We start from the raw sequence: 20,658 nt of genomic DNA, 5'->3' as shown, positions 1-20,658 counted from the left end.
CTGTGAACTTGGTAGCATAGGAGTTTATGATTCCGTGTCTAAATATGAAGCAACTGAAGTGCAACAGGACGGTTCCACAGGGATCAGCCTGTCGTAAGTTTAGAGAGTAGCACGTAAATGAAGGCCCACTAATGCCCACGTGTTACTCAGGAAGTGAGTCCATTTTGCCAGTCTGCTCTGCCCTTTTTCCCATTTGAGTTACATTCCCATTTACATTATTGACATAAAATTTATTCCTTAGGTAATACTTGATACTCACCAAATTGCAGTATGAAAGATACATGATTATGATGCACAGTAATGGAGTGAACTCCCATGAGCTCCACGCCTGTATAAGACCTCGAGCAACACGGGTGGAATTTTCTACCCATGTGCTGGTCCCAGCCTCTGTGCCCCCTGCACCCCCATCCCCGCCTATCTCGCATCTAGAGATAATAATTATTTTTTGGTATTTACCTTTTTTTCTTAGGTTTTTAAAAATCACGTAGGTAGGTAAGCCTCAGTAATAATTGTTTAGTTTAACCTTAACAAAAATGGTGACACAGCCTGTAGTCTCGTGTGATTTGCTGTTTTCATTCAACTTTATGTTTAAAGATTTATTTCTGATGTTTCTTTTGATGTGGTTGTTTGGGGGGCAGGGGGAGAGAGGTACTTTGTATTATTTATTTATCTATTTATTTATTTATTTTTAGAGGAGGTACTGGGGATGGAACCCAGGACCTCATGCATTCTAAGCATACGCTCTACCACTTGAGCTATACCCTCTTCCTCATGTGGTTTATTAATTTTCTTTTTTTGTGCATGATTGGACTCCACTGAAAACAGGGTGAACAAAAATAGGAGTGTGGACTCATAGTGAAACAAAACAACAAAATGGGTGGGAGTGGGGGGTGTCAGAGGACTGAACAACGGGAGAGCAAGGAAAGGGGAGGAAGTTTTTTCTTCCTATTTCTTTAAAAAACCAACAAAGGAAAACACAGACACACACACACGCACAACCAATGTCTGCTCCCAAGTAGAAACATAAATAGGGCAGAATTGAACACTCCATTCTTCTCTCCTCCAAAGGCACATTAGACACTTGTGTGAATTTACTCACGTATTCGTATGTGTGTCCCTATCCTTGTCAGTGAACATTTGTACATTTGCATTGTTCCTCATTTTTCACATTTATGAGCAATGCTACTATGAATGTGTGCTTGTATGCAAGGGCTTCTCTGTAATTTTCCAAGAGCACAGTCATATAACATGCATTGATTTAACCTTAGCAGGTCACGGTGTTGTGTTTTCTGAAATGGTTGTAACAATTTACACTCTTATGAAAAGTGTAAGAGTTCCAATTGATCAAGATCCTTACCATCCTTTGAGATCATCATACTTGAACAGTATTTTTTTTTTCCGGTCTTGTGGGTGTGTAGAGTGCTTTGTCTTGAGGTTTAAGTCTTTCCTTAAATAGAAGTAGACTTTGTTTTTTTTCAAGTTCTTGCTCCCAGCCAGAAGTTGCCAGCCTTCCAGATCCATTTGTTTGCAAAGTAGTTGGGGGCTGCTTTACTGTGAGAGAAAACTATGGAGACTTCTGCCTTACACAGGAAACTGCGAACTGTCCCCGGCTCTGTTTCCTCATTTCTACGTTGTGCTTTCCTCGAGTCCAGGGAGAAGAGGCAACTCTTCAGTCCCAGGACTCTCCCTTCTTCCACCCGGGGCTCTCTGAGCGCAGTGGGCCCTGCCTACTGAGATCACACAAACGAAAGGACAGGTGATGGAGATCTAGTTTTTCTCTTTTTGGTGTACTTTTTCTCTTTTTGGTCTACTACCTGCATGCCTGCTCTGCTGAGAATATTACAGCTTGAAGCTATCTTTTGGTGATAGACTGAGGGAAAGAGGACGTTAGGGGCATGGGGGTGGGGCATGAAGGATGGATTTTTCGTAAGCAGCATGATTAAATCTGCTGCTCATCAAAGGCTGAGACAGAAGGAAAATGGGCTTTGCGTGAGGAGCACGTGCTAGAGATGTGGGTATCTTCAAAGAGCTATGACAGTTAAAGATGAAGGGCGTATGTGAACTCCATTCTGAGGTCTGCTTGTCCAGTGGCAATATTGTCATAGACATGAACAAGCCCTGGACATTTCCGGTAGATATTCTTCAGCCCTGGAGAATATCAGTTGATGTGCTGAGGCCCAGGCAGGTGAGTTATTTGCTCCAAATCAGCTAGTTATTAGCAGGCCCAGCCTAGAGTCTGGGATGTCCCAGCCCTCACCCCATGGAAATACAAGCTGTACTGCTTCCTCTACGTGCTCTCCAGTTTTCCTTCTCCTGATGAAATGGAAACCTACAGTATACAAATTCCCAAGAAAGAAAATATAGATTGTTTTCTGTTAGAAAAGATGTCCAAAATGTTGTTTCTATTTAAAAAGTAATTTGTCAAGGAATTTATATTGAAACTCTTACGACCAAGGCGAAAAAAGTTTGACTTCTGTCTTTCTCAAAAGAAATCTGTAACATGGAGATTTCTGTAAATGTGATTTATTAGGATATGTTCCCAGAAAAAGGCTAGTTAAAGGCCTGGGGAATGCGTCAGGGGAAGAAAGGAAGCTGCTCAAACAAAGCCCACAGGGAGTGACTGGTCCAGGCCCCTGGGGGGTTCTAAAGGCAGTGTAGGTCACATCTCAGCGTTGTCTCCAGGTGGAAGCAAGGATGCTGGAGCATTTATCTATATGCTTATGTGTCAGTCTTTGGTTTAGAGCTATCTCTGGGGTGAGGGGAGTGAATGCCCAAGCACTTTAAGCTTGCCTTATGCACAAAGCAAAGAGGATTCCAGCAACCTGAAGGAAGCCTGGCAAAGACGTCACAGCTGGCTGTTGGGATTGAAAAGCACATCAGTAGCTGGTGTGCGTGAACGTGAAAAAGGATCCAAGCAGGCAGGGCAGAGCGGTGATGGCTTCTGCTCCTGCTTTTAAACTAGATCTTCCTCAGAACAAAAATTCTCTGAAGGCAGTCACGGGGTGGTGAAACTGCTACATATTTCCTTGGGCTTTCTCCAAAGCGGCAGATTAACTAATTCATAATGATTCTTTGGAGGATGCTTTGGCAGTAGATATCAGAAGTATTAAACCCAGAACTTTTCTACTGGAAATAATAAGTATTATTAAGCGTTTATTACATTGCAGACATCTTGCTATGTGCTTCACTTGAATTATCTCAGCAAAGCCTCTTGACATTCTGATAAGAGAGGTACTGTTACTAGCCTCGTTTTATTTTTGTATTATCTTTTTTTGTTGTTGTTTTATTTATCTATCCATCCATCCATGTTCATTTTATAGATGAGGAAACAGATCTATTGTGTTGCTCAAGTCACAAGCTGTAAGTGGTATAGAATTGGAACCAGGTCTGTTTGACTCTAGATCCTGCACTTGATCCCAGCCCCATGGACGTGAAATGATTGACAGGTGCAAAATGCCATCCAGTGTAATGTCTTACAATGTTGGTTTTTATTTTTAAAAATTTGAAATACTGTACATGGTCCCCCAGTTGAGATCTCAATTTGTGTTCAGATTCTATGATAGGATCATTTTTTTTTTTATTATTGAGGTATAGTCAGTTTACAATGTTGTGTCAGTTTCTGGTGTACAGCACAATTCTTCAGTCATACATGAATATACATATATTCATTTTCATATTCTTTTTCACCATGAGCTACTACAAGATATTGAGTATATTTCCCTGTGCTATACAGCATAAACTTGTTTATTTTACATATACCAGTCAGTATCTGCAAATCTCGAACTCCTAGTTTATCCCTTCCTACCCTCCTCCCCCTAGTAGGATCATTTCAACACTTAAAAGTAATGTTGAAAATCTGTACTTTGTTTGACATGGGAAGATGTTCACTATATAACATTAAGCTTTAAAAATCAGGTTCAAAACAATAGAGTATGTTTCCATTTTTTGAGAATAAAAACCAAAATAAAATTCAACAAACAAAACAAAACTACACACAAGTGGTCAGTAAGCCCTAACAGACCCAGCCCTGGACAAGACTGCTGACCGTCCTCTCCTAAAGGTCTGTGAAACCACTGACCTCTCATTCTTCTTGAAGGTGTGCCCTCAAAGCAGTGGGAGGTTACATTTGCTCTGTCTTTTATTAAAGCTCACACTGCAACTGGAAGAGGAGGGCCTTCCTAGAATCTTGTCCAGAAGACAATTTCACCTTTTTTTTCCCTTCCTTCTTGGGGTCTGTGCATTGTCATCCTGGCATTCCCTTCCAGGGGAATGTTCTCCCCCAAATCACCTGGTTAATTCTTAGCCCCAGCATATTTCTCCATGGAAGCCTTGCTTTGCTGCAGGGCCCAGTTCTCATTTTGTTTTCTCCTAGAACCACGTCTTGCTTATCACAACTCTAAATACAGTAACAGAATTACCTTAGTTGTTTGAATGGCTTATCAATGCCAGCCTCTCTCATGCGGTGGTAACTTCTGTGATTGCAAGGACCATAACCTTCATCATAGCTCCAGGGGGAAAATGTGGTGGAGCATGGGCATTGTACACTGAGTAGTTTTGGATAAGTCATTGACTATGAGAAGGAATGAAGTTTGGGGGTGTTTGCTGCCTAGTCCAGGGCGGGGAGGGGTGAGAGGGGAGGAGCAGTCCCTTTTCAGACCACCCTGATTAAAACAACCCTGTGGAACTAGAAATTCAGAGGAACCTGACCTTTTCTGTTAATTTGCTTATCTGTGGTTCTGATCCATTAAATCCTTTTCACAAAAGCCAGTTGACATAAAGTTAGGTGATGCTGAATGACCATCTGTTTTCTTTTTCCCTAGTTTTTTGTCGCATTTTTTTTCTATTAATCACCTTCTCTCTTCATTACTCATCTGTGTCTCCTTTCTTCTCTTTCTTTATATCTTCCCTTTTCACCAACTTTTGAAAATTCATCCAACAAGCTTGATTTATGCCTACTATTTACTAAACGAGTGGTCAATTCCACCTCTTTGGGTTTTGAGAAAGTTTTCATAGAGGAGGTGACTGAGTTTTCTCTTCTTTCTTTTTTAGCCTCATGCAAGCATATATGTATGTGTTCAGGGGCTCCCCCACCCCTTCATTTTCAGCATTTCTTTTCCCATTTAATAAAATATGTGGACACAGGGTACTGTGCTGGGCACCAGACAGGACACTAGATAAAATATTAGTTTATGGACTTGTGTTCATGGTGTGCTCCAAAACATTTGGACAAGAGATGCATGGCTGAATGGAATCACTCAAAGTGAGATTTTCCCAAGGGTTATTAGCAAGTGTAAGGGAAGGGTCATTCATGTCATGTGCTGTCATGTGTGTCCATTTTAAGGATATTTTTAAGCTACCATAATAACAGTGACAACAGCTAAGATCTATAAAATCTATCAACGGCCTTACATGGTTTATAACCCTTCACAAGTATGACTTCAGAAGTAACAGGATACTTTGGGGAAGACATCCAAAAGATCAAGATGTTTATTTTTGTTACTTCTATCTCCACAACTGAAATACCCGGCTATTGAACATGAGTTGCTAAATGTCTATGGGAGTTTTTCTTGAGCATGTTGTTTTACGACAGAGGACCTGAGGGCTATGCTGGTTTGAGGAAATCACTCTGGGGAGCGCTACTTACCTTTTACTATACTTGACAGGTCAATAGTGACGTCCATCGCTTTGGGTGAAACTCACGCACCCATTCTGAGGTACTATACAGGACAACAGAGGGATAAATGGAACTTTTAATAGAGAACTTGGTGTTCCTCCAATCAGTTATAAATGTTAGTGAGTAAGAGGCTCTGAAAAGTGATGTTGAGAAGAATATCATACATCAAAGTTTCTTGGGCTTTGAAAAGTTGTAGGGAGGAAATATATAATGCACTTCATCTATTCATTTTTTAAAGGTCAGAAGGAGGAGCAATTTATGGAAGACACAGGTGTCATTTTGCTCTTGTCTACCGTTTTGGGATCTATCAGATCCTGCTTGTCATAGCAAGGTTGGGCTTGGAGAAGAGCCAGGAGAACCTGGGAGAATGACAGAACTACATTTGTTTTGCAGATGAAAATGGAAATTATACCATCAAGACTGAGCTGCAGGAATAGAATTCATAGTGTGGGAGTTATGCTGTGGTACCAGGCCCTTTAATAGGATGCTCTAGGGATCAAAATGATTTTAGTAAGCATCTAATGATTTAGTTAAAAACTGATTTTGACACAGTCAGATAACAAAGGTGGTGACTATGTAGTGCACCCATGCCATTTGAAGTCAGTTTTGTAGATTGAAGCTTCTATTTTCTAATGAGTTATTATCTGTTTACCCTGTTTTTTGTCCGACTTTCTATTGTCCGCATTGGCATATCCAAGGCCAATGAAAAGGCATTTACACTGCAATACCTATACTGATACTTGTACCTTTCCATGATGAAGAACCAAGGGAAGAGTGACAAGAACATTTCCCTGGAAGTTGGGAATCCTAAATTCTAGGTCCGGCGCCATCCCTAATAAGCTGTGTGACCTTGGGTAAGTCACATAATTGTGTTAATCTTCAGTTTTCTCATCTATGAAATGAAGTTGAACCATATGATTTTGAAAGTCTCCGCCATCTCTAAAATTATATTGTACTGTCAGCTATCATTTTTACCAATTTGGAGGAGTGATGAGCTGCTGCTGTGACATAGCAGATTAATCCTCACTATTTCCACCTAATTGGCATGGAAAGTGACAGAGAAGGGAAGCAGTGGAAGGAGCTGCACATGGGCACAGGCTGCTAGCTCTCTGTTCTCTGGCTGCCTTCCTATTGCACGTTAGCCCCACTTCCCAGATGCCCTTTGACCATTGGTAGAGATGGCATCTGACTTGGACTCTAGTGACCTCCAGTGATGCCTCTGGGTTAATGTTTGTTACATGAAGACTCTTCTCAAATATCTCTAAATTCCAGAGTTAAATTTCAGGAATGTATTTGCTACTATGGATGAATTTAATTTTGGGAGTGTATTTGCTACTATGGAAGAGGAGTGAGTTGCTTAAGGGTGCCTTATCTGTGACACATTGCAGAGTTAAAGATTCAAAATACGTGGTATGAACATCTTGGGCAGTCTAGAGGAGCCTCTGGAACTGCATGTCAGGGTGATGTTTTTAAATATATGGACTATACAGGATTACAAGCAAACCAATTACATTGAAATGGAGTTCTATCCATAAATCCTAGGTTAAGACCACTCTAAATACCATTTTCCATCTCGACTGTAAACTTCCTGAGACCTGGGATTGTGTCTCTTGTTCACTGATGTGCCCTAGGTGCCCAACACAGTGAATGGTTCAGAGAGGATGCTCTATATAAAGCATGCCACCTCGTTGAATCACACTGTTTTGATCCTCTCCTTCCTTTTGGAAAGTCTGTCTCCCCATCAGAATGTAAGTTCCTTGGGGGTAAGAGCTGAGGCATAGCTACTGTGGCCTCTTCAGGTCTTGGATGGTGCTTCACACAGTTAGTTGTTGCACAAATAACATTTACTGAATGGGTGAGTGGATGAGCAAGCCCTGCACATCGGTCACTCTCTTCTGGCAACTTTGAGTACTGGGTTCTTGGCTAATTGCTGGAGATTCTGTTCTCCGGAGGTGCAGGTTGACTGGAGGTCTTGAAGAACTGAAGGGCAAGGTCAGTGTGATAGTTGATTTTATGTGTCAACCTGACATTTGAATTGGTAGGCTCAGAAAGGAAGTGGCCCTCCCCCGCGTGGGTGGGCATCACTAGTCCAGTGAGGCCCCAAAGAGAACAAAGGAACAACAGGCTGAGGGAGGGGGGAGCCGCCCCTTGTTTTCTAGCCTCACTGATTGATCTGTGACATCTCACTTCATGTCCCCAGCCCTGGCATTCACATCACTGGCTCCTCTGGACCTCGGGCCTTTGGCCTCAGATTGATTACACCTCCAGCTTTCAGACAGCAGATCATGGGACTTCATCTCCTTCATCACATGAATGAATCCCTCATAATAAGTAACTATTCCCCCCCCCCAAATAAATACATACCATAAATAATAAAGAAATATATACCCGCCCCCTGCCCCGCAACTGGCAGCACCCTGTGATGGGGGAGCTGGCCCGTCACCCACGCCCCTTCATCAGGAAATGTTCTCCTTTGCGAACACCATGGGCGATACTGCGGGTCAGGGCCTGATCCGGGTGGGTGGAGTGGGCCTTTCCAGGAAGGCAGACAGGGCACGACTGGAGTCCTCAGGGTGTGCTTTGTGTCCTTGAGTGTGTGGGGGAGAGTAAATGCCGGTCCAGATGGAAGAGCAGGGAGAGGATGGGCTGGGACGTGCTGACGCCGAGGCTGCTTGGAGGACAGCAGAATCAGGCCTGACGCTCTGCTGCCGTCGCAACCGCTCTTCCCGGAGCAAGTCCAGTCTCGCGGGAGTTGCACGGAGCAGGCGCGAGAGTTCTGGAATGAGAAAAACCTGGGTGCCCGGCGTGGTGGCGGCCCCTCCTCCCAGGCTTGTGAGGAGTCCGGCTCACACAGCAGCCTTGTCAAGCTAACAGCAGTCCTCCCGGACACCTCCCCCGACGCCACAGTCAGAATCACAGTGCACGGGCGCCTCCCCCGAAGGCACGGCCAGGTGTGGGGGACCCGGCTCAGACCACAGGCCGTCCAGAGGCAGGGCCAACCTCAGCCTGAACGGGTGAGTGAACTGCGCGTGGGCTCGGCACCAAGCCTGCTGCCTTACAGGAGCTGAGGGTCCAGGGCAGGGATGCAGGCTTAGTGGGTGGCTTGGTCCCCTGATGCCCCAGTCCGACATCTGCCAGGGTTCAAGACTGCAGCAACATGAGCACACGGCTCCATTACACATCGTCAGGGCCAGCTGTTACTCCTGGCAGTAGTGAGCTGTCTAGAATTCGTCCCAGGAGATGACCGCTGCCTGTGCCTTGAGCTTTCCCCCTGAAGATGCATGTGTATCTCCCACTGGTTCTGTTTCTCTAATACAGAGCCCTAATACAGTCAATGTCGCAGTAGAATGTGCTGCAGGGGACTCCAAGAATAGAAAACCCCTATTCTCATTCAGCCTCCGCCATTAACTAGCCAGAGACCAAAAGAATGTCGGCTGCTTTCTCATGTGTATTGGATCAGCTAATCCAAAAGTCCTTCCACATTCAGATTCTCCACACCTGTGGAGGTCCAGCAACTCTCAGTAGAACAAACATGCTGCTTAAACTGAAAATGGTTTTTTAGAGTATTATTTTAAGTAGATTTTCTCAAAATACTACACAGTAAACTTAGCTTTTGATAAGGAGTTCTCAAAGCATTTCAGTGATGTTTAATAAACAAGATGTGTTGATAAATTTATGCCTACGTGGTGGCTCAGAAATCTCTGTAGCTTCCTGAAAAATGCAATGGCCTGTGTTTATAGGTTGGATTAGCAAAGCTAGCTACAGGTGACAACTGAAGCGAACATTCTCTCTTACTTCTTGAAGTTTGCTGCTTTAGATCCTCTCAGGATCAAATTGTTTTTTCCTTTTCAAATGGACATAGGTAATTAAATACTACTTCTCTAGTGTATTTTTGAAATAAACGTACACTTAGGGAGCTAACAAACATGAGTGAAAGAAATGCTCATTAGACATTAATCTGATAATGACCTCGATGTTTTTCTTAAATGTTTATTTCTGTCCACACACACTTCCCCTCTGATTTCTGTTGTGTTTTTAAAGTTCTTTATAGTAGGATTGTACAAACTGAATTGACTGATGAGCAGTACTTTGCTGAGAATTTTAATACTTTATTGCTTGATGAAGACCAGTATTTCCTTTCATCAGAAAGACAGAGGCTGACAAAGCTTACTAATTTTTGTAGAGAGTTTTGATGAGTGTGTTGAAAAGACGCAGGCATTGGATTAAGTCTTGTAAATCTTAGAAGTAGCAAAAGCTTTTGAGTTGACTTATTTGGGCTGTTAATTTCACAGAATTCTAGAACTGAAAGGACTTTGAATGATAGTGTAATCCAGCCTTGATGGTATAATCCAATTTTCACACATTACAATGACTACAGATTCTCTCTGGCTTTAAATTTTTTCATTAGTTCTGGTTATTACTCATTCACTCATTGCTCATTTATTATTTGTTCATTTATTCCTCGTTTAATAGATGAGGCAGTGTAGTATAGTGGATAATAGCGTATGCTCAGGTTAATATCCTGGTTTCTTCATTATTAACTGTGTGACCTTATTCTCTGGGCTTCAATGTCCTCATCTTTAAGATGGGGCTAATGAAACTGCCTATTTCACAAATTTGTTTTAATGATTAAATAAGGTAGTATGTATAAAACTCTTAAAAGAGTACCTGCCACATAGAAATGGCTCAGTAAATGTCAGCTACTCTTATAAATAGCCCATAAGGTTGTTATGAGGATTGAATAGATGTTGAATAAAAAGCTTTCAGCTAAGTTCCTGGCACACAGAATCCTTTAATAAAGGTGGGTAAGAGTCTTAGGAAATGTCTATGTAGGCTCTGGAGACAAAAAAATGGGTAAGAGTGACAGGTTATTTTTCTTTTTATTTTTTTCCTGTAAGATTCCTTCTGTTTAATTTGGATCTTATTTTTTTCTGGGAAGGAAACCAGGCAAGTAGCACACAACTTAGATTTCTTCCAGGTGCAGAAAGCGGCTGGAAAATACAAAAAAGAACCAGAAAAGTTCAGCAGAACCAGTTGCATTTCTTCCAGATCCCCTGTTCAGTATCTTGTCCCATAGAAGATGGGGGTGTGAAGTCATCTTAATTTAGAAGCTTCAGACTAAGGAAAGTAAAATAGTAAAGGAGGTTGAGTAGAGGGGGAGAAATAATTTTTTTTTCAAGTCTGTTCAAAGACTACTTCTTTTAGAGAGCTGAATACCTGGAGGGGGATTGACTGGAATCTTGTATTAATGAGCAGTGTAAAGAAGATGATATAAGAAACACACAATGCTACCTAAGTCCCCCAAACTAGGAAGAGGGAGGTACTTGTTTGAAATCTCATGGAGGTAAATTTGAGAAAATTAAGAGGGTCACTCCCATACGTAAATGATAACATGCTATGTAATCCATCATTTCAAGAAGTCGTACAGTTGTAAAAGATTCTGAGGAGATGATGAGAAGGCTAAGGATAGCTGGATAAAGGGTGATAGCATGGAGAAAAGCTGTGATCTTACAGGATTTCCCAAGAGACCTTTGGCAACAAAGTCTACCTTGAACGGACTGCAATTCTAATCCAATATGGCCTAGCATATGCTCCTGTGATTTTCTTCTGCCGCTGGGGTGGGTGGGTCATTGTTTACTATTTTGCTAAACCTGTGAGCTTTTATTACAATTTGGGAAACTTACAAAGAAGAAAATTCGACAGCTTTCTCCACATTAACAATTCTGTGTGTGAATCTCATATTCGTGGACATTCATATTTAGGATAAACCTGAAGTCTTCATAATACAGCTGAAGCTGTATTTTGCTTTCCTCTTAGAGGATGCTGAATTCAGTTGCTCTCTCTAGTTGAATAATATATACTGTATGATTCTATCAGTATAAAAAGAAAATGAGTAAAATGTACATTTTCTTTTAATAGTTTTCCACATTTCCAAGTATTGTACAGTCGTCATGCATCACTTTTATGTTCAGAAATAAAATGCTATTTAAATTACTTTCTGTATAACACCATCCCTATTTTTTTCTAGGCAAAATGTAGTATTTTCTTTTTGAATACATGCTTAGTGATATTATATTTTTATCTGTAAATCTCTTCCCTTAAACAACAGCAAAAAATTCCTATGTCATTTTGTTGGGATCAAAAGAGATAATTCATGTAAAGCAATTAATATAATGTCTTGCATATAGTAAACACTGTTTTATGATCCTATTTTGTGCTTTGAAAATTTTAGAATAGATGTGCTTTTGAGGGGGAAGGTGAGGGGCAGAATGACTTTTGGGGTAATCACTTATTTCAGTCGCCCTTAGAAGGTAGCCATCTCTTGCATGTGAGCCCCGTTTTCTCAGATGGGAAGCTGAGGCTGTGCCCATGAGGTTTAAAGAATATAAGGGATTGAAAAAGCTTTTTTAAAAAACAGGTATATATCTTCCTTGAATGCCTTAAGAGTTTCAGAGCCCAGATTCTTGAAAACACACCTGTATTCCCCATTTGCAACTAGCTCCTTTGGAAGGTGCTACTGATGCAAAAGCTATGACAAATAGACAATTCATGGGAGGTTAATCTAAACCAATTTATTTTTTGTCTTCAGTTGTCTCTTAAGCATTTATTCAGAGAGGGTAGCTTTTTTCCTGCTACTGAATTACTTTTTTCCTCACTCATAAATAATGGATATTTTAAGCAGAAGAACACATTTTCAATTCAGAAACTTTCAGTTTCCAGTCCAAGATATTGATCCACCCTTCATTTTTCATTCAAAGGAAAGATTTCTCCGTGCCCTCTCCCAGTTAATGCTGAAAGACTGATTTGGCAGATAACCCGACTCTGGGGAAGTGGTGGCCATACTCGTCCCCTCTCACCTCTGCACATGCTCACTGGCTACTTCTTAGACACCGCCAGGATTGTGCAGTGGGAGGAAAGAAGAGGTGAAGGGCTGGTATAAAAAAGTTCCTACTGTGTTGCTGTCTCATATCCTCTCTGGTGTTTCACTCCGTCTGGCAGAGATTCAAAATGAATGTTTTCCTCATGGGTGCTTTCTTCTGCTTCCCTGGGTCTCCAGGCTGAGCTTCCCTAGACCAGTTCCCATAACTTGGATGAGACTTTTGATCAGGCCAGCCGCTTCTCCCCACCCTCTGCTGCTTTGTAATTCTTTGTGGTCCGCCCCCACCTCCAGGCTCTTGAGGCTAGAGTTCCTTCACCCTCCCAGGTGTTCTCTTGGGCCAGGCTGACTCTTCATGTGGCCCGAGTTTGTTCCATGGGAAAGACCCATCCACTACTGAGTTCAGTGTAGGGGGTGTGTGTGTGTGTGATTATTTAACAAGCAGGGCCCTGTCTTCAGGGTCCCTTCACTTCAGGGAACCTGTATCAGGTTCTCAAAGCTCAGTTAAAGCTCTATCTTCACAAGGCTTTACATGAGGGGCCAGATAGTCCCCAGCCTTCTCTATTCCTGGGGTTCAGTTTCATCGCTTAGATTTCTCCAGTGATCTCCTCTTAGAAACTCCTCCTCACATTCTAACCCCTTTTTAGATTCTTGACCTAGCTGAGGGCTCCCAAAACTGGGAGAAATTGTTGTTGAATATGTCCATGGAGATTCTGCATTTTGACCTTGCTTCGGTATCCCAGGATGATTGTGTCTTGGTGGCTGGGTGGCACTTCACTGCTGACAGTATTATACAAATTTCAGGAAATGATGGAGACCACCAGTAGGACATGTGAGTTGAGAGGAGTAGCATGCTGGCAGTGCTTGGAAAGCCAGTGGGAGGTAGGATACTGAGAGGTAAAAGCACATATTTTAGACCCCAGAGAGGCCTGCATTTACATCTTAGCTCTTGCACTGACCTAGCTGAACCATTGGGCAAGTAAGTCAACCTCAGGTTTCTCGTCTGTAAAACTGGGATAGAAACAGTACCTATCTTGTAGGCTGTTGTGAGGATTAAATGAGGTAATGCACAGTGTCTAGCATGCGGCATGGTCATAGGTCAGCTAGTAAATATTATCAGAATATCATGATCATGCCCAGGTGACTTTGACTTTAAAGCTGTTTCAGATAGTCTTTCAAAGGCTCTGTGCTCCTGAAAGCCACCCTTTCCTCACTTTCTTCTGGCCTTGTCACCTGTATTTCCCAGTATACAGAGTGAAATGCCCAATCCAGTTCTCAGCCTGAAGTAAATCCCGGGAGTTGATTCAGGTAGAGTCTGAAGGCTGGTTTATTATCTCCAGACCACAATCTCCACATGAACACAAATTCCTGTACGAGTCTGTCCCCGGCTGTAATCCGTGTAATTCCCTTCTCAGCCTTTATGAGAAAATGACCTTGGATAACTTTTCCACTCTGCTTTTTTGCATTCTGTCTCACTGTCTAATACGATGCCACATTGATTTGACTAAGATGACAGCTTTGTCATTTGGAGAAAACGTTTACATATTTCCAGAATGCTCTTTCTAAGGCACAAAGCAATTTTGCCATTAAATCCTGAATACTCTCTTCAGTTCTGTTTCTCCCAGAGCCAGATGAAAGTCTTCAAAATGACTTCTGACAACTATCAAATGACAGTAGCATTCTTGCCACCATGTTTCTAATCTATAAGAAAAGGGTGACAGGCATTAAAGGGAGAATGTAACCAGCTTGACTACAGAATTGCTAATTTTGTAAGGTTATCAAAACCCCTTAAATCAGTGTTTTGAATTCTTTCTTTTACGATTTTCTCTATCTATCTTCTTGAACACACACTTCGGGGGCAGGGATTATATTATATTAGTTTTTCACCTCCAAATAACCAAGGCTTAACATTTGTTGACATTAAATTGGGCCACTGTAGATTTGGTTTCAATGGTATGGCAGAGTAGCTTATTTTTATATTAAAAAAAAAAGTAATCTGATAGTTACTGGATATGGTGGTTTGTCTTTTTCTTTCTTTTTTTTTCCCATCTGATACCTTTTTTATTTTTAGTTTTACATTTTTTATTGAAGTATAGTTGATTTACAATGCTGTGTCAATTTCTGGTGTTTTTACAGTATAGTGATTCAGTTATTTTATATACATATAAATGCATATATTTATATATATATAAAATAAAGGAATATATAAAGGAATATATATATATTCCTTTCCATATTCTTTTTCATTATAGGCCATTACGAGGTGTTGAATATGGTTCCCTGTGCTATACAGTAGGGATTTGTTTATCTATTTTATATATATTAGTTAGAATTTCTTAAACATCTGAGAAAATGCCTTTAAGCTACTGTTCTCTTTCAACTTTAGCTGATAGAAATGTGCATTTAAATTTTCACCTGAGTATGTAAAAGATACGTTTAAGATTATAATGGACCAAGCTATTTGAAACTTTTCTTTTCATATGTTTCCTTCATTGTTTCATTGATTCTGTAGAGAAGGAACTTGGGCATTCCAGTGCACTGCAGTTGTCTCTGTTGTCTGGGTCAGTGTGGTCTAATGATGAAAAGCTAGATTCTGATAGCATCTCCACCTTCACAGAATTTCAGAGAGGAAGATTTATAGGGTTTATGAAATACTACCATCTTATATGTATGAATCTTTTATAAATGAGTGACATTTATTCATCTTAAAAATTGCTTGCCTCTATTTTGTGTTAATAGTGTGAGGAGTGATGTTCAGAAGCCCCTGATGTTTGGAATCTGGTTTTATCCACTTGCACTCAAGAGCATTTCTGCAAATAAAGAGAGGAAAACAAAGTGCAAGATTGAGTGGGAGGTAGCAGTTTTTCTTTCAAGACAGTCATATTTAGAATGATTAAAATTTTTTTGCTCAATTTTGTTTCACAGCATTTTTACCATGGTGTGTCTAGGTGTGGTTTTGTTGTGTTTACTGTGTTTAAGTTTTATGACATTTAAATCTGTGGCTTGAAGTTCTTTCTCACTTTTGAAAAATTCTTGGATTGGGTCTCCTGTGTTGCTTCTGCCCCTTTTTTGGTATCTATGCCTCCAATTATGTTCACACATCACCTTTTTATGTGCTCCTTAGTTCTCTTACTGTTTTGGGTTTTTTTTTGTAATTTCTAATCCTTTTTTTCTGTATGCTTCGATCCATAGATCCAGTTCACAGCTATATTCGGTTTGAAAGAAAGGAGGATTTTCCTGAGCACCTGTTTGTTAAGCAAATATTAAGGACTACTACACAGCAGGCCCTATTCTATGCATTGGGGCTTCATTAGTGAACAAAATGGACAAACATCCTACCCTTGTGAAAATTACCTTCTTGTGGAGGGAGACAGACCATGAACAAAAAACATAACAAATAAATATAGTCTTTAGTCTTTTTAGAAGGTGTTAAGTGGTAGGGAAAAAACAGAGCAACCATAGCAGGTTAGGTCTTATGAAGAAAGTGACATTGAGCAGAGGCTTTGTGGAGGGGGGGAGTGAGTGACAAGGGGATGGCCAGTGCAAAGACACTGTGTTTTAACAGGATCATTCTGGCTGCTGTTGAGATTTTAAGAGGCAAGATTGGGAAAAATAGGCCAAATGGGGAATATTAAAATGATCCTGGCTCTGACCAGGGTGATAGCAAAGAAGATGGTGAAAAGGTACGGAATTGTGGAACTATTTTGATTGTAGGATCAACAGGATGTGCCCACGACTGGATATGAGAAAAAAAGAGATGTCAAGGTTGACTCCAGGCATTGCTGCCAATAGCTGAGATGGGGTTGAGATTACCCAGTTTTATTTACTCATTGATTGTATCAATTTTTTTTCACGTGTTATCTGTTACTCCTATTGGAATGTGAGCTCCAAGAAAGCAGACATCTTTTCCAACTTATGTACCATCAAATCCCAGAATATTGCTTGTCAAAAAGCATATGTTTCATAGATAGTTGATGAATGATGAATGAATGCACACAGTTTTCCAATTTTGCAAAGTGAGTTAGATTGATATTTGTAGTGCCTAGTTTCTCAGGGTAGTTGTGAGGGTTAGATATTAGGTAAGGACACAGATTTTCAGGCATAAGATAGACAGAAGTCTCTCTCTATATGTGTGACTTTTAAAATTAATACTGACATCAGTATGACTTGAGAAGCAGGCTAACAGTGATTAAAAGCCCGGGCTTTGGAGTGAGACTTTGGTTTGAATCTCAGTGGAGCTATTTTCTAACCGAATGACTTTGGGAAAATTACTTAATTTCTCTGTGCCTCCATTTCTTCTGCAACTTGGGAATAATAATATTATCCTTATAGGTTTGTTGTGACTATTCAGTAAAATTATGCTCTTAAAGGATATGAGAGACATAGTAAGTGCTCCAAAGTCAGGGTGGTTATTATTATCCCGTCTCCTGGTTGATACATCTGACTGTGAATATTCATAATGTTTTAAAGTGTCCCTATTATGTCTTTTCCTTTTTTTATCTTCTATGCAGAGCTCATGCCCTTCTCTTTGCCTTTTGTTTTTTCTATTTAATAGGCCTTCCCTCTGACCAGCCTTTTTTTGTCCCCCCCAAATTAACTCCACACTGCACATTTTTTGGATAATAATTTTTTTCCCCCAAGGACTAAAGATTAGTGAAAATAGTTAGGGGGAAACTAGCCAGATATGTTAGGCAATAAAACTGAGCTAAAAGCAATTACCTGACTTTAAACTCTGTTTAGGGGCTTTTCATTCCAAAACCAGTAAACATGCTGAGATTTTTATCTTGAGGAAAAAAAAGTCCTGAAGGTGAAGTCCTGTCCTTTTGCTTTACGCAATTACAGATGGACAAATCAATACAGTGCTACAATAACACGGAAGGAATGAATGCAACATGAATGTTCTCACTGTGGTTGTATAACTTGTGACCCTCCTTGTGCTCTTGGAAGGCTGTCTCATTAACTTTGTCTCAGAAACCTATAGTGTGTGAGTGAGCGGAGGAGGGAGGGGAAGGAGGCTATGGGTGGGGAAGTGAAGGTTGATACACTGTTAAGGATTAACCCTGCTCTGAGGGGGCTCCTTCTCATTGGGAACCCGCCTAGAATATACATGAGATCCTTCTCTGGAGGGTAAGCTGTAAACCAGCAGTTACAGCTGCATTCAGTGATGAACAACTACCTCTGGTGACACTTTGTCCTTTTGCGAGAATTTTTTTTTTTTTTTTTTTTTTGCTTTAAAATTTGGGGTAGTAAAATCATACACGCTGTGGGGTGTACATGAAGTAGTGAAACTACCTTGGCATACAGTAATTTGGTGGAAAGTGATGAGTATTGTGCTGTTTCGCATCTTTTAAGAAGATGTCACAGAGCTTTAGAATTTAAACAAAAAGGTGTTCTGACCCTGTAAATGGTATTCTGGGGAACTCCCTAGTGGGATTCTAAACATCCCTCAGGTGCCAAAAAAGATAGACTCTGGGGGCAGGATGGCACACACAACTGGGCGATGGTGCTCCGAGGTGAGGCTGGCTCTGCGGCTCATGGGTCTCCCTGTCCATCATGTCTTGGATGGTAATGAAGTTGTCTAGACACAGTGAGGTCAACTAAGGTGTAGATTAATTTTTTTCATTTTTTTAATACAGCACTGCAGAGTGATACAACAGATGGCCTTATGCCAAAGGACAAAGTTCCTACCCTGAGGCACCGATGCCCTGGGAGGGGAACACACAGGAACAGAACAAACACCAGCTTGCCCTGTGCTCATTAAAGTTAAAAATCTTGACGGGGAATGTTGAGGTGCAAGGTAATACAAGGAGAGAATTTTACCTTCAGAATTTCCTGACTGCTCTTGTCTTGGGACAAGTACTCACTGTTACCTGAATAAAACAGATAAAAGAATTTCTGCTCTGTTGGCCACATAATTGGGCATTGTAATTCAAGACCTCCCCACCCCCCAACTCTATCCTTTTCCTTCCTTCCTCTGATCCCAACCTACCCAGTTTACTAAAACAAAGGCAAATCATATATAGGTCCATTAATTTGGACACGGAGGTAGTTGGCCAGACTTGGCATTTCTGCCAATTACTTAAGATAGTGATGACTGAATTTCAGAGGTTTCTGAGTTCATATTGTTTGGCTGGAAAGGAAAATGGTCATTATACTGACTCGATATATGGTCTGCCTGGGATCAAGGAATCATGAATGTGCTTGGAGTTCTGTAAACTCCCTGGAATCACACACAATATTTCAGTGTATGGGCATGTTAGAATTTTTCTGGAGAGTTTTCAGCATATTTTCAAATGTCTATAAACCTGTAAGTATGGATGACTCTGGCTTGCATACCTCTATCCACTCCTCTCTGCTTATTCAAATCCTACCCATTTCCAAAATGAAATCTTACTGTTCACAAATATTTCTTAACTGTTCTTGCTCATAGTGAATACTCCCATCTCAGACCTTCAATGAGAAAAAACAAAACAAAACAACTGTATTAAGTGCCCCCAAAGAGAGTGTTAGGGGCAAGAGAGGGGATGGGATGTGTTCAGGGGGTCAGGAGAGGCTCCTTGGGGAAGTGATGCTGGAGCTGGGGTCTGGAGGAAGGGCAGCAGGGAACGAGGCAGAGAGGGGGTGAGATGAGTAGATGCTTCCTGCATATTTTAAATTGATGAGTGAAGCTGATCTGATGATGATTGTTCAGAGGAGCTTCTCAGATATTTTTCATGATAACGGTCATCTCACTTGGGCATATAAAAACTAGGGGCTGGCACTGTGGCTATAGCAGAAGAATCCTGTCTTGAATTCTCTGTGTGGATTCTGCCAACTCTGGGTAACCTCTCTGAAACTGGTACTCTTTGGAAACTGTGTTTCCTTTTAAGTCTGTAGTTTCTTTAAATGTCCATGTCCTACTCCTGAGTTTCTGAATTATTTCAGTGGATGGAGCCCAGACGTTGGTACTTTCTCAAGAATCTCCTTGAGAGATGTTAATGAGAAGCCAGTGTAGAGAACTCCTATTACAAGGCCATTGAGAAACCATCAGCAGGATTTAAAAAAAACGACAATATCCAGTGTTGGCAAGGGTGTGGGAAATCAGTACACTCACACACTTCTGTTGAGAGTTTGAAATACTGTGAACTTTCTGGGAGGCCACTGGATAATAAATTTCAAACACTTAAAGAAGTTGTGTTCCATATATACAAAAATTTTATCTTATTATCTGTCAATGGACATTTAGGTTGCTGTCATACAACTGAATCACTATGCTGTACACCAGAAATTAACCCAACATTGTAAACTAACTATACTTCAATAAAAAAAATTTTTGGAATACTTTTTCCCCCTACGAATTCCATTTAGAAGGGATTATGCTAAAGAAATCATTAGTGTATGGACCAAAACTTTCTAAAATGTTGTTCTTCATAGTATGTCTATGGCAGAGATTAATCAAACAATTTGCAAGATTGGCAAAAGGGGGCTAGCTAAATTAATTTTGATATCAGTTCTCTTTATAACGATATACAGCTCTGAGAGATATAGCAAAATGCTTAGTGACGTGAAAGTATTCAAGAAATACCATAAAACGGGAACAGCAAGTACAAAGTAGTATGTACAGTGCCTGTATGAAAGAAAAAAATGGAAAAATGCACAGGAAGTATTTAGCTGTAATCCTGTTAAAACTGCAGATCCTTCTTAAAGGTGTTTGTGTTTGTCTGAATTCTCTAAAGTCTTTACACAAACATGTATTCTTTTCATAAAGAACAGTTACAACTTCATTGTGAATATTGGTAAAGGAACACAGGCATTGTTGGAAAGACAAAGGTGTGACCTCATCAGGCATACCTGTATTGATAAGCAAACAAATCTTGGATTCCTTGTTGATCAAGTTCCCTAGGCAGCTCTGATATCGGCAACAGCTAACAAGCCTTTGGGAATTACCAGGAGAGTTTAGTCTTTTGGCATTTCAGTGATCTTAGTTATTGTTTCTTTCCCAAATTTCCCATATTTTCTGATACAGTTTCAAAGAATCTCAGTGAATGTGGGTTTATTTGAAGTAACTGAGAGAAAGTCAGTCCTTCATCTTTGCCCCACAAGGCTTAATGTGCTTGTGGTTGGGAGC

At 40.8% G+C, this 20,658-nt stretch overlaps 1 non-coding gene across 1 annotated transcript; it reads right to left on the bottom strand.

Annotated features, from left to right (window-relative positions):
- Nucleotides 1-692: 692 nt before the first annotated feature.
- On the bottom strand, nt 693-765 carry TRNAS-AGA (transfer RNA serine (anticodon AGA)). Its single transcript has one exon. It is a non-coding gene; the product is annotated as a tRNA-Ser (tRNA).
- Between the last annotated feature and the right edge of the window lie 19,893 nt (nt 766-20,658).

This window comes from Camelus bactrianus, chromosome 6 (assembly GCF_048773025.1).
Source record: "Camelus bactrianus isolate YW-2024 breed Bactrian camel chromosome 6, ASM4877302v1, whole genome shotgun sequence".
In the NCBI taxonomy this organism is placed as follows: domain Eukaryota; kingdom Metazoa; phylum Chordata; class Mammalia; order Artiodactyla; family Camelidae; genus Camelus; species Camelus bactrianus.
The sequence above is the reverse complement of the archived record's forward strand: the minus strand, read 5'-3'. Positions and strand labels throughout refer to the sequence as shown.